The 14,658-nt window shown below is 46.5% G+C and overlaps 1 protein-coding gene across 2 annotated transcripts in view; it reads left to right on the forward strand.

The window, feature by feature from the left end:
- ndst1b (N-deacetylase/N-sulfotransferase (heparan glucosaminyl) 1b) overlaps window positions 1-14,658 on the forward strand; it is a 434,276-nt gene that overhangs the window by 63,000 nt on the left and 356,618 nt on the right. The gene's annotated exons all lie outside the window — the stretch shown is intronic.

Consider the following 14,658-nt stretch of genomic DNA (forward strand, 5'->3'; position numbering starts at 1 on the left):
TTTCCAACAAAGTGATGTAAAAATAATGGCCTTCAGATCTCGCCTGCCCGCCCATGTCGACTGTTGGGCATTGGGCGATGTAAAAATGGCAGGTGGGCTGCCAATTTCGGCACCCACCCACCTACTATATTATGGGGACCAGGACGGGGTTGGGCGGGAAGATGTTGGGCTAACCACCTGACGTGTTTTATGTGAGCCCACCCCCCCCAACATCTTGCCCGGCAGAGCTGGCAGCAGCGATGGGGGGGGGGGCTGTGGTTTGGAGTGGTGGAGGGGGGAGCGCCGTAAAATCCAGCCATATGATTCTATGAATTGTGGAACTAGCCTGCATGGCAACTGAAGGGGGGGTGGGGGGGAGCGGGGGATGGTGGCAGAGAGGGTGCTGCCAATGGTGGGACGAGGGTGGTTAAGGCTGCCGACCCTCCCAGAATGTGACGTCAGTCTCCTGGGCATTGGTGCCGGCAGCCATGGAGTATGTTTACAATGCTGGCGGAGTCACCACCACCCCCCCCCCCCACCCCCCCCAACCCCCACCTCTGCTGCTGGCACTAAGAAACCTCTGGCACAGCAACATCAGCCCCCAGCCACTGCCAAAGCTGTGCTCACTTAGCGGTGAGCAGAAAGAGCTTCAGGGGCCGGTGGGGTTGCCAACCCCGCCGGATTGGCCTGGAGTCTCCAGGACACAGCCGTGTGCAACCCCCGGAGAAAAATCATCGGGACATTAAAACAGATTGTTTCATCTGTCGTTTTCTTTGAACATTTCCTCTTACCCCGATATAAAAGCATTGAAAATGAGAAAAAAGGGCTGTTTGGCTGACAGTCAGGCACCATCCCATCGGGTCACGAGTCTTTTTGCTGTCCAGCTGGTGTAGGAAGGCAGTGCCATTCACAAGGATGGATGTGTTGGCCGACTGATGGCTGGAGTGTGGGGGTAAGTCATGTGATGACACCTCCAGGAGTACATTTAATCACAGTTGGCAACCCTAAGGGATTGGGGCTTAGAGCAAGGGAAGAGGTGACAGTGGGACTGGCAATCAGGAAGGCAGAGGCAAGAGACTGGGAATCAGGGATGACAGACAATATCCCAGCTGAGGCTGAACCTGTGTTTTATAAAGGACTGGAGAATTGCAAATGTTACAACCTTGTTCAAAAAAGGGCATAAAAATAAGCTCAGCTACTATAGGTCAGTCCATTTAACTTTGGTGATGGGGAATAAGTTTCCAGACATTCCAAACAATTTGGGACAAAATTAATAGTCACTTGGGAAAATGCAGTTTGATGAAGAAAAGCCAGAACAGATTTGTTAACAAGGATTTGTTTAGGACAAATCATGTTTAGCTAAGGTGCAGGAGTTTTTTGAAGAGGGAGCAGAGATGGTTGATGAGGGTAATGCTGTTGATGTGGTGCACATGGTCTTCCAAAAGGTGTTTGAAACAGTGCCACACAGACTTGTGGTCTAAGTTATGGCTCATGAAATAAAAGGGACAGCAGCAACATGGATACATAATTGGCTGAGTGACAGGAAACAGTGTAGTGGTTATGTTTCTCAGGCTTGAAGAAGGGTCATAATGGGGTTTCCCACGGGTCGCTGTTGGAACCCTTGCTCTTCCTGATATAACCTAGATCTTGTTGTACACAGCACAGTTTCAAAATTGAGGATGATACAAAACTTGGCAGCATTGGGGACGACAGTGTTGAACTTCAAAAGGGCATAGACAGGTTGGTGGAATGGGCGGACAAGTGGCAGATGAAGTTCAATGCAGGGAAGTGTGAAGTGATTCATTTTGGCAGGAACAATATTGGAAGACAAAACAAAGGGTACAATTCTAAAGTGGTGCAGGAGCCGAGGGACCTGGGCGTATATGTGCATAAGCCATTGAATGTGACATGATGGGTGAGAGAGCAGCTACTAAAGCATTTAGCACCCTAGGCTTTATTAGTAGGGGCATAATGTACAAGAGCAGGAAGTTTATGTTAAAATTGTATAAAAAACTGGTTTGCCTTCAACTGGAGTTTTGCATCCATTTTTAGTCACCATACTTTAGGAAGGATGTGAAGGCATTGGAGAGAGTGCAGAAAAGATTCACAAGAATGGTTCGAGGGGTGAGGAACTTCAAATATGAAGATGGATTGGAGAAGTTGGGACTGTTTTCCTTGTAGAAGAAAGGGTGAGTGGAGATTTGACAGAGGTGATCAAAATCACCTCAGGGTTCTGGACAGAGTAGACAGAGAGAAACTGATTCCATTGGCAGAAGGATCGAGAACGAGAGGGCACAGATTTAACGTAGTTGGCAAAAGAAGCGATAGAGACATGAGGAGAAATATTTTTGCACAGCGAGTGCTTAGGATCTGGAATGCGCTGTCTGAGAGTGTGGTGGAGGCAGGATCAGTCAAGTCTTTTGGGAGAGAATTAGACTGTTATCTGAAAAGGAAGAATGTGCAGGGTTACGGGGAGAAGGTGGGGGAATGGCACGAGGTGAATTGCTCATTCGGAGGGCTGGTGCAGACATGACGGGCTGAATGGCCTCCTTCTGCACCGTGACAATTCTGGGATTTTGTGATTAGCATAACTTCCTAACTTCCTTGCTTGTGTGCTCAATGCTTCCACTTTTAAAGCCAAGAATTCCATAATTTTTTTTTAACCACCTGATTATTCTCTCCTGCCATCTTCACAAGGATTTGTGTATGATTCAGAGAATATTTCCTAATTAGGGTAAATAAGACTACGGAGGGATTGGAAATCAATTTGCAGGGATATGGTGGAGGGGGTGGGGTTGGGGACACGGACAGGTGAGAACATGATAAATGTTATTTTATGTAGAACTCAGAAATGGGCAGTTTGTGAATGGTGGGAGCACTTGAGCAATTTGTCTCTCACAGCTATTAATTATTATAACCAAGCTTAATCCTGTTCCCAAATGACATCAGCTTGTAGCTGGAATCGCTGAATTGCAATTGGGTTGAATTTTGCCCCTTTCCCAGCGCACTGACAAGCTTGGAATTCCTGAACTCCATAAACCCCTCTCTCTCCCTGCCCTCTCCACTTTGGCCTCCAATGACATGTATTCAGCTAATGGATTTCTTAGTTCCCTAAGACTGAAGTCATCCAGCAGCTATTTTTCAGTCCCCTATTGTCCTTGTTCTTCAAACAAAACTGTAGTAATTGTAGCTTTAAGGAATGTAGTGACTGTAGCTTTAAGACTTATTGTGTTGTATTGTATCAATGTGACAGTGTGAACGAATCAGCTCTAAACATGGGGAATCTTAGAGTGCGAGTTCTTCTTGTTGTGGAGCTTGATGGATGCATGTAACTGCTGCTGCAGCCTGTAAATAAAGTTCAATGTTTCTAATGAGAAATCTGCCTGGAAAATCAAGTCCATAACAAAAACCTTGCCCCAGGCTTAGCTCTTCTCTCATCACCCCTCATGCTCTCTCCAGGCTCATCTTGTCCATGAGACTTGGGGCAGGATTTTTGCGTTCTGGGTTGGTGTCAAATGGAGGGGTGAGGGGGGGTGGACCTGACCTCACATTGCATCAGAAGCAGGCATGTAGCAGTGATTTTTGCCTGAGTTGGCCAATTACTGTCCAGAAGCAGTGCTCACCGTCCAAACAAGGACAGCGGGCGGGCTTTCGAAGCTGGATAGCCAATAGGGGAGCTGCAGCCTGCGGTTCCAGGTAAGGAAGAGAGAGCATCCATCTTGAAGCACCATCTCAGCAACTTTAACAAGTCTGAAATCAATAAAATGGTCACAGCTGCTGGGTCACCATACGGAAGGAAACAGGAACAGACGTGGCCAGGTAGGCAGTGAGGGGTGGGTGGTGGTGTTGGTGGGGAGTTTCAATGGCCCCCTGGAACACAGGCCCCTGGCCTTTCGGTGAGATACCGTCTCCAGGCAACCGCTGTTCTCCCAGTGCCATATCGGGTCTGCAAACTGATTGGAAAATTCCACTTGGCCTCTGGTCATTGGCCTTAATTGGCTTTCAAATTTGCTTAACAAGCGGGAAGGTGTTCCTTCTTCCTCAGAACCTGTCTCCAGCAAAATGGCTCAATGTTGCGAGCCCACTTGCCTCCGTTCTTGCCCCATATTGGAGCAAAAATCCTGCCTTGGCCGCATTCCAGTACTGACCATCCGACGCCTCTTCCTGCACCCCCCCCCAACCAACATTAACTGACGTTGTAGATAGTTTGCTTTCTTCATGTCCTGTTCCCCTCCTTATCAAAATCAGTCATAACCCCCTTGCTCAAAAACTCACCATCGACCCCACCTCCAATTACCCTTTTGTCTCCAAAAGCCATGAATGGCCTCCCACCTCTGTGTTGCTCCGTGTTCCTGAAACTTCACATGTTTTTTTCATTGTTCGTTCACGGGATGTGGGCTTCGCTGTCTGGGCCAGCATTTAATGTCCATCCCTAGTTGCCGTTGAGAAGGCGATGGTGAGCTGCCCTCTTGAACCATTGTCGTCCATGTGGTGTAGGTACACCCACAGTGCTGTTAGGGAGGGAGTTCCAGGATTTTGACCCAGTGACAGTGAAGGAACAGTGATATATTTCCAAGTCAGGGTGGTGAGGGACTTGGAGGGGAACTTCCAGGTGGTGGTGTTCCCATTTATCTGCTGCCCTTGTCCTGCTAGATGGTAGTGGTTGTGGGTTTGGAAGGTGCTGTCGAAGGAACTTTGGTGAATTCCTGCAGTGCATCTTGTGGATGGTACACACTGCTGCTACTGTGCATCGGTAGTGGACAGAGTGAATGTTTATGGATGTGGTGCCAATCAAGCGGGGGCTGCTTTGTCCTGGACGGTGTCAAGCTTCTTGAGTGTTGTGGGAGCTGCACTCATCCAGGCAAGTGGATCACACTCCTGACTTGTGCCTCGTAGATAGTGGACAGGCTTTGGGGAGTAAGGCGATTTACGCACCGCATGATTCCTAGCCTCTGACCTGCTCTTGTAGCCACATTACTTATATGGCTAGTCCAGTTCAGTTTCTGGTCAATGGAAACCCCCAGGATGTTGGTTGGATCTCTTCTGCCCAGTTACAAATGGGCATCCTTTATATCATTCTCCCATGATCGGTCGTCGATCTCTGTAGCCTTTGGGACAATAAAGGTGCGAATGAGAAATTTGAGAATCAGGAGGCCAAGAGAGGGGAAGAGAAGAAATTGGAGACTGGAGCTGGGGGTGGGGGTGCTGGGGGGTTGTTGGCACCAGTAACTAACAACAACTCACTGAAATTGCACAGTAATACTGGTAGCACTCAGGGTCCCATCATAACCAAATGCAGTACAATAATTCACTGATAGTACCTGAGCAACTGATTGTATTGGAACAGAAAATGCTGGAAAAACTCAGCAGGTCTGGCAGCATCTGTGGAGAGAGAGACAGAGTTAATGTTTTGAGTCCGTAAGACTGTTCATCAGAACTCGAAAGGTTAACTCTGTTTCTCTTTCCACAGATGCTCTTAGGCCTGCTGAGTTTTTCCAGCATTTTCTATTGGTGTTTCAGATTTCCGGCATCCGCAGTATTGTGCTTTAACCTATTGCATTAGCTGGGCTCAGAGTTAACAAAGGAGAGCTTACAAAAAATAATAATTACAGCACAGGATTTGGCCCCTGAGGTCTGGTATTCTTACCTGTTATGCCCTATACCCCAGTTCTTTTAGATTCTTCCTCTTCAAATTGTTCCCATTCTCTTTTCAATTATGTTCTAGTTTCCCCCTCATTAGCTACTTTTTGTGATGCATCCCATGGTGTAATAGAGCAGAGGGACCTGACTGTATATGTGCATAAGTCATTAAAGGTGGCAGGATAATTGGAGAGAGCAGTTAATAAAGCATACAGTATCCTGGGCTTTATTAATAGGAGCATAGAGTACAAGAGCAGAGAGGTTATGCTGAATCTATAAGACACTAATTAAACCTCAGCTGGGGTATTGTGTACAGTTCTGGGCACCACACTTTAGGAAGGATGTGAATGCATTGGAGAGAGTGCAGAAGAGATTTACAAGAATGCTTCTAGGGATGAGAAACTTCAGTTATGAGGATAGATTGGAGAGGTTGGGACTGTTCTCCTTGGAGAGGAGAAGACTAAGAGGAGATTTGACAGAGGTGTTTAAAATTATGAAGGGGCTGGACAGAGTAGATAGGGAGAAGCTGTTCCTGCTCGTAAAAGGATTGAGAACGAGAGGGCACAGAGTTAAAGTGATTTGCAAAAGAAGCAAATGCAATGTGATGTGAGAAAAGCCTTTTCCAGACAGCGAGTGGTTCGGGTCTGGAATACACTGCCTGGAAGTGTGGTGGAGGCAGGTTCAGTCGAGGCATTCAAGAGGGCATTGGGTGATTATTTAAATAGAAACAATAGGCAGGGGTATGGGTGAAAGGCAGGCAGTGGCATAGTGGTATTTGTCATGGAGCTAGTAATCTAGCAGACCCAGTGTGATACTCTAGATTCAAAATCCCACCATGGCAAGTGATTGAATTTGAATTCAATAAATAATGTAATGTTTACTGATAACACAAAACTAGGTGGGAACATAAGTGGTGATGGGTCTATTAAGAGGCTGCAAGGTGACTTAGACAAGTTGAGTGAGTGGGTAGATGCATTATTATGTGGATAAGTGTGAAGATAACCACATTTTTAGGAAATACAGAATGGCAGAGTATTATTTAAATGGTGATAGATAGGGAAATGTTGATGTACAAAGGTTCCTGGGTGTCCTTGAATACCAATCACTGAAAGCTAGCAATGAAGAAGGCAAATGGTATGTTAGCCTTCATTGCAAGAGTACTTGAGTAAAAGAGCAAAGATGTCTTACTGCAGCTGTACAGGGCCTTGGTGAGACCGCACCTGGAGTATTGTGCCATAGAGGGAGTGCAGCGAAGGTTCACCAGGCTGATTCCTGGGATAGCAGGATTGTCGTATGAGGAGAGATTGTGCTGTCTAGGCCTGTATTCACTGGAGTTTAGAAGAATGGGAGGAGATCTCAATGAAATGTACAAAATTCTGACAGGGCTCGACAGACTGGGTGCAGGGATGATGTTTCTTCTGGCTGGAGGTTGTCTAGAACAAGGGGTCACAGTCTCGGGATACGGGGTGGACGATTTAGGGCTGAGAAGAGGAGAAACTTCTTCACTCAGAGGGTGGTGAACCTGTGGAATTCTCTACCACAGAGGGTTGTGGAGGCCAAGTCACTGAATATATTTAAGAAGGATGTAGAAAGATTTCTGGACTCTAAAGGTGTCAAGGGGTATGAGGAGAGAGGGGAACGACGGCATTGTTATTGAGGATCAGCCATGATCATATTGAATGGCGGAGCAGGCTTGAAGGGCTGAATGACCTACTCCTGCTCCTATTTTCTAATTTTCTATGTTTCCCCTAGTCTGCCTCGTCACTCCCTTTCTCCTCCCCACCGCAAGATCCCTTTCTAGTTGCCCCGAAGAGGGAAGGGTTCTTGACCTTCAAAATGACCTTCTACATCATCATCCTGCAAAGATTCCACTGAAAGGACAGAGGCAGGTGCTGGCTTTTGGCTTGTCACAAATTATTCTCTCAATCTTTTTGAGTACATTGTAAGTACCTAATGGAGAATGGGTCTTTGTTCCATCCTGTTAATCAAGCTTCATTAATAGCAGATATACTGTTCTACATTCACAGTAACATTCCCTGCAAGTGGGCAACTAAAGTCATTAACCTATCGCTAGCAGCAGGTTGCATTAGCTAATGATGGAGTGAGTAATTGCTTAATTGAACCTCAGTGGGTTGTGTGACAATTGTAGGGGAGGTTACTTAACACGTACGTGGCTAATTTAGGTAAACTATACTTCATCTGTTGATGATAAACTTTAACTGGTGTTCATCACAAAGGGTCATGGCACTTGCTTGTCTCGATGTACATGAAACACAGACCATAAATCTTCCCACAAGTATCAGCTGAATAATGGACGTGTTTGTGGCTGTAGCTAGGTATAGTGCTGTAAATGGCACATTTACCTTCAAGAGCTGCACTTTCTACGGAACTGAACGTGGGAATTATTTTGAAGTCACAACTTACACAGGATTCTATTGAATATACAGCACAGAAACAGGCCATTCAGCCCATCCAGTTCATGCTGGCGTTTATGCTCCACTCAAGTCTCCTCCCATCTTTCCTCATCTAAATCTATCAGTAACACCCTCTATTCCCTTTTCCCTCATATGCTTGTTTAACTTCCTCTTAAATGCATCTATTCTATTCCCTTCAGCCACTCCATGTGGCGGCGAGTTCCACGTTCTCACCATTCTGTGGTGAAAGAAGTTTGGACTGAGTTCCCTATTGGACTCCTTGGTGACTATTGATCATGATGGCCTCTAGTTTTGCTCTTCATCACAAGTAGAAAAATTCCTTCCGTATCCAATCAGGGAGCCTGCTCCGCCATTCAAAGAGATCAAGGCTGAGCTGATCAGGGCCTTAACTCCACGTTCCTGCCTGTTCTCCCAACCACTGACTCCCTTCTAGATCAAAAATCGGTCTAATTCAGCCTTGGATATATTCAATGACCCAGCACCTATTGCTCTCTGGAGTAGAGAATTCCCGAGATTAGCGACCCTTGAAGAAATTCCTCCTCATCTCCTTAAATGGGCGACCCCTATTTTGAAACTGTGCCCCCTAGTTCTAAATGCCCCCAGGAGGGGAAACATCCTTTCAGCATCCACCCTGTCAAGCCCCCCTCAGGATCTTATATGTTCCAATAAGATCACCTCTCATTCTTCTAAACTACAATGAGTGTAGGCCCAACCTGCTCAACCTTTTATCATAACCCAACCCCTTCAACCCAAGAATCAAGCCAATGAACCTGCTCCGAACTGCCAGAGGAAGTACATCCCTCCTTAAATTGGAAACCAAAACTACACACAGTACTCTTGATGCGGTCTCACTAATGCTCTGTACAGTTGTAGCAAGACTTCCCTGCTTGTATGCTCTATCCCCCTTGCAATAAAACTCAACATTTCATGTGCCTTCCTAATGACTTGTCTTACCTCCTTATTAGCTTTTGTGATTCATGTATGAAGGCACCCAGGTCCCTTTGTACTGCCGCATTCTGCAGTCTCTCTCCGTTTAAATAATATCCTGTTTTCTATTCTTCCTACCAAAGTGGTTCACCTCAGACTTTCCCACGTCATACTCCGTCTGCCAAATTTTTGCCCCCTCAATTAATCTGTCTATAGCCATTTGCAGACTCTTTGTGCCCTCCTCACAACTTGCTCTCCCATCTATTTGGATGGAAATAAAGCAGAAATCTATCGCTCTATATTTTCACAATGCATTTATGACAGCGGGTCAAACACCGTAGCCTGCATCCCGAAGGAATGTCAGATTTTTATCATGAGTAGCCGTACGGGTGAAGAAATTACTAGTTCCAATCCCCAATGTGTTGGCTGACCTCACCCAGAGCTGTGGTCAGCGCGGTGCAGTTGGTCTCAGAGCTCCAGCCAAGAAGTTGAAAATTGGACAGTGTTGCTGCCACATGGAACATCTGGCACAATTGCAGCCCTTCCCACATCGACTTACCCATGTTCCAGTGAAAAGTCAATCCCTTGCAGAGAAAAACTCTGAGGAGGGTGGGGGGGAGGGATAATGTTTTTGTTGCAGTCCAGCCCTGCAAAAAATTGCAATATGCTGAGGGTGGATAATGACATGGGAAGAGTAACGAGTCAAACAAACCGTATTCATGTTGTATGCAACTAAGGGAAGAATCTTGTTGAGGCATCGAGGGCCTCACCTGTTAGCTGGAGAGGCGGCGAGAGACCAGCGCTGCCTCTATTTGGGAAGGCCATCCGAACCAAGCCGATCAGACAGCGATGAGGCCAGCGTCGGGCCTTGCCCTGGAATCAAGGTCCTGGGGCGCAAGTCTCGCCTACTGAGAGCTGCGAGCCAATCAAAAGCCGGCAGCTCTTGTGCTCAGCAGCGCCACAGGTGGCTGCTGTCGGAGAGACAGGCACCGGAGTCCCAGGATCGCAGAGCGACTCAGGCCACAGGCAAGTAATGCGGGGCTGGGGTTTTGTGGGGTGGGGGTCCTGGGGAGAGGGATGCAGGAGGGCTGGCAGCAAGGGTAGAGGGGTGGACCCCACTTCCCAATGTCCAGTCCCTTGATCAGGCACTGAATGCCTTTGATCGAGGGATCCCTCCCACCACCCACCCACCCACCCCCCGAAGATTCTGCCCTAAGTCTTAAGTTACAGGCAAGGTTGGCACTACATGATGGCCCTTTGCGTTCATGCCTGGGCGCAGTCTGAACCTTTTCTTCCTCAGCCTTTTTCTTCCGTATGGCCCCTCCACTAACGGCCATGCAGCACATCTTCACATCTCTGGGCTGAGTTTAGGTTGCTTTCTCAGGGGAACAGTGCACCAGTAAAATAAATAAATAACTAAAGACGGAATTAAGGGGCTGCAGTCTCCCAGCGGTGTCACTTGAGGGGCTGTGGTGAAGCAGTGATACCTTAGTGAGACGAGCAGGTGAGTTTGCCTCCCTGTCTCTTTTATGAGGATGAACTGTTTGACTGGGTTGAAGAAGTGGATTTACTTGTCCAGTTGCCCTGCTACAAGTATTATTTCTATCTTCTCCCTTGGATGTTGTCTGAGAAGTCACTGTTTGAAAGCGAAGGAATAGCCATTTTCAGTGCTTACTCTAGTATCAGGCGGAGGGATTATGCAGCTGCAGCTAAAGTGTAATGTGCAATTGGGGACCTCTTCTAAAGCAAGCTCTTTAAACTTTTCTTAATCATTCAGTGCCTGTTCCGTGTGATAAAATGTAGAATGGGTTTGGGGTGAATTAATTTCTTTTCGATGTGTTGCATTGAAGGCACTGCTTGGCTGCCCTGTGTTTTCTTCCTTCAACACAAAGAGTCTGAGCAGTTGGGATCAAAGCAGCATTGGGAGTCACTCGCTGCTGAATTATTCAGGCAGTAATGGCATGGCTGTGATGTGCAGATAAATCATATGTGAATCATTATCAGAGCCACAGGAGAATATGAGCTCCTTCTAGCATGTGAAAATGCTGGTGTGACAGTCACAGCGTGGCAGGTTCAGATAGCATACCTCCCGCTAGCAGGTATTAATCACTTTCTCATTTGCACTTTCACTTCATCTTTCTGTCCTTCTATTCCCCACCCCCCCACCACCCCCCGCCACCCTCATTTTGTTCAATCAAAAACGAAAGCTCTTTCAGGTCTCCTTTTGAAATCAGGAGAGATATATGTGATTGCCCCTCAGCTTCACTCATAGTCACAGCATTATGAATGTACACACTAGAGAGTCTAATTTGGAAGCAAATGAAAGGAGCATTCCTTCGGAATTGGCCTCCCAAACCAATAAAGTACACCCTCTTCATTTATATATTTTTTCTCTTGCTTATTCTTGCATGAGATGTGGGTGTCACTGGCAAGGCCAGCATGTGTTACCCAACCCAGATTGCCCTTGAACCGAGGGTAGTTAAAGTCAACCCCATTGTTGTGGGCCTGGAGTTACATGTAGACCAGACCAGGCAAGGATGGCAGATTTCTTTTCCTAAAGGGCATTAGTGAACCAGATGGACTCTTACGACAATCGATGATAGGTTTCATGGTCGCCATTACTGAGGCTGGCTTTATATTCCTGATTTATTAATTGAATTTGAATTTTAATTCCACCAGCTGCCATGGCGGGATTTGAACCTGTGTCTCCAGAGCATTAGTCTGGGCCGCTAGAGTACTAATCTGGTGAAATACCGCTACATGGCCATCCCCACCCCCACCATCCCACCCCCACCCCCACCACCCCATTAGTGGCTGGGGCACAGGGCGAACTCGGCTGCTCCCTTCAAACAGTGCGACGAGATCTTTTGCTGCCCCACCACTGATCCCGCACAAAAGGGTAGATGGGACCTCGGTTTAACATCTCATCTAAAAGGTGGCATCTCCAACAGCGCAGCACTGCCTCAGCACTGCAGCACACACATGGAGATATCAGACAAAAACTGGGGTCAGGCTTATCGGTGATAATCTGTCATTCACACTAATGAGTTTCATGCGTAAGTAACTACCCATGTAGGTTCAATGAGTCGGACACTTGCTATCTGCCAAATTGTACCAGTGAGAAGAGGAGGAGTCAAGAGCGCTGTGATATATATTACCAAGTGATGCCCTCCTCTCCATGTGTGAGTAGAATAGCATTGGTATGACAGTTGACATAGCAAACTGCCTCACCAGTTTGAGTGAGCGTTCAATGAGAATTTTTTTTGAGTTGCTGCACCCCATTTCAGTTCCATTGGGAAAGCAAAAAAATGACAGATTCATAAAATATTCATCCAGTATCCCTCACAATGCTTGGTACTAGTGACATTTCCCACAATAATTATTCATAAATAATAGGATTTTTTCTAAAAACCAGGGAGAGATGCACCTCTCACTTTGCACCGTCTATGTAATTAACAATTATGTCAATTTTAAAGGACATGGCTGCAGATTATGTCATCCACTTCATGTGCCAGCCTCAGCTCTAAGCTCGAGTACAAAGCAGTTGCTCGCCATTATTGTCAGTCTGAACCGCTCTTTGAGAGCTATCTTATTTTACTTTGCAGCCTTTTGTCACTGACCAAGCGAAAACACCAGTAACTCTTCACTTCAATAAACAAGTTTAAGCTGGTTGACTCCTTGTCACACACAGAGGAAGAAATTATCCCCAGGATCTTCCAAGATACTTCATGACTAGTGAGGTACGTGTGAGATGGAGTCACTCTTGTGCAGCAGGCAGTATGTGCGCAACCAGGTCCCACGACCAGCAAATGGCACGGTTTCTTTTATTCATATGTGGAATGTGGCCTTCGCTGGCAAGACCAGCATTCATTTCCCATCCTTCACTGCAGTCCCTGTGGTGTCGGTACACCCACACTGACTCGCAGTGCTTTGATACAATTGAGTGACCTGCTCAGCCATTGTGGGAGGGCGGTTAAGAGTCAGCTACTTTGCTGTGGGTCTGGCCAGGCCAGACCTGATGGCAGACTTCCTGTCATAAAGAGCATTTAGTGAAACAGATGGGCTTTCATAGCAATCAGTAGTTGCACGGTCACTGTTATTTGGACTAGCTTTTTAATTCAAGATCTATTTAATTAATTGAATTAAAATTCCTCCAACTGTCCATCCTGGGACTTGAACTCATGCTCCTGGAGTATTATTGAAGGCCCCAGGATTACTAACCCAGTAATGTTACCACTATGCTACCATTCCTCAGTTGCTAGTAATGGAGGAAATTGAGGGAGGAATGCTGACCAGCAGAATTGTCCCAGCTTTTGATTAGTGCCAATATGGATAGACCTACTCAACATCTATTGTCACTTCTGCCAGAAAATCCTGGTTGGATTGGCCAACAGTTCCCTACCACACGTCCCACTCCCAACTGCCCCAAATTTGATAACAGCAAATGGAAGATCTAGTCCAAGATGACGACAGTTCCAGTGGACAACTACCGATGGTACAATTTCAGCAACAGTTTTTTAATTATTTTTTCCTGGGATGTGGGCGTCACTGGCAAGGCCAGCATTGGTTGCCCATCCCTAATTGCCCTTGAACTGAATGGTTTGCTAGGCCATTTCGGAGGGCAGTTAAGAGCAACCACATTGCTGTGGGTCTGGAGTCATATGGAGGGGCCAGATCAGGTAAGGAGGGCAGATTTCCTTCCCTAAAGAACATTCATGAACCAGATGGGTTTTTACAACAATCAGTGATAGCTTCATAGTCACCATCACTGAGCCAAATTTATATTCCAGGCTTATCAACTGAATTAAAATTCCACCATCATGGTGGGATTTGAACCCTTGACCCCAGACCACTAGCCTGGGTCTCGGGATTACTAGCCCAGTGACAATAGCACTACACCACCGTCTCCAACATTGGCTTTAGTAAGAATAGAAAAAGTTTTCTTACAAGGGGATCAGTGTCTGTAAAGCAAAAGGAAGAGTATAGGATTTTCTGACAAGTGAGTTTTTAAAAAATATTTGTTCTATCAGAGTGATTTAGTCCCAAAGATATCAACTCCCACCCCATTCCATTCTGTTCTCCAATTATACTATGGCCTGTTTCTTCTCCCCGGTCCCTGTAAACTGTTTCACAAATGTAGGCCAGTTATAGGGAGTGGATCCACTGCCTTAAGTGTAGCAGTAGGAGGTATGGTTCTTCATGTAGGTCCAGAAGACTGCTATTGAAAACCAGAGACAAGCGCTGCTGAGGCTGAGGGTCAACATGAAATTGTTTCCATATGTCTGTGCATCTACGATGAAAAACTCACTGGTTCACTGAGGTTCCTCGGGGAACCTGCTGTCTCGGCCTAATCCCAAATACACTTGACTCCAGTCCCATACACAATGTATAGAATAACGTAGAATATATGTCATTCAAGGGTGGGGGAGGGGGGGGTGCGGTGGTGTGGGGATACGGGGGACTGGTTTTTCGGGATCAGGCACGATTTAAGACTTCTTGCCATTCTTAATTGGACAGCGAGCCCAGAGGTGGTCAATCAGGAGGCTGCCTTTGTTAAAATTGCTGAGCCAGTGCTGCAGCAGCTAAGATATGGACTCGGGACCCCCAATTGCTTCTGACGTCAGGGTGTAAAAACCCACGGTAAAATTCAGCCCATATTTGCCAGTGAACAGTATTA

The sequence above is a fragment of the Carcharodon carcharias genome, chromosome 8, assembly GCF_017639515.1.
Source record: "Carcharodon carcharias isolate sCarCar2 chromosome 8, sCarCar2.pri, whole genome shotgun sequence".
In the NCBI taxonomy this organism is placed as follows: Eukaryota; Metazoa; Chordata; class Chondrichthyes; order Lamniformes; family Lamnidae; genus Carcharodon; species Carcharodon carcharias.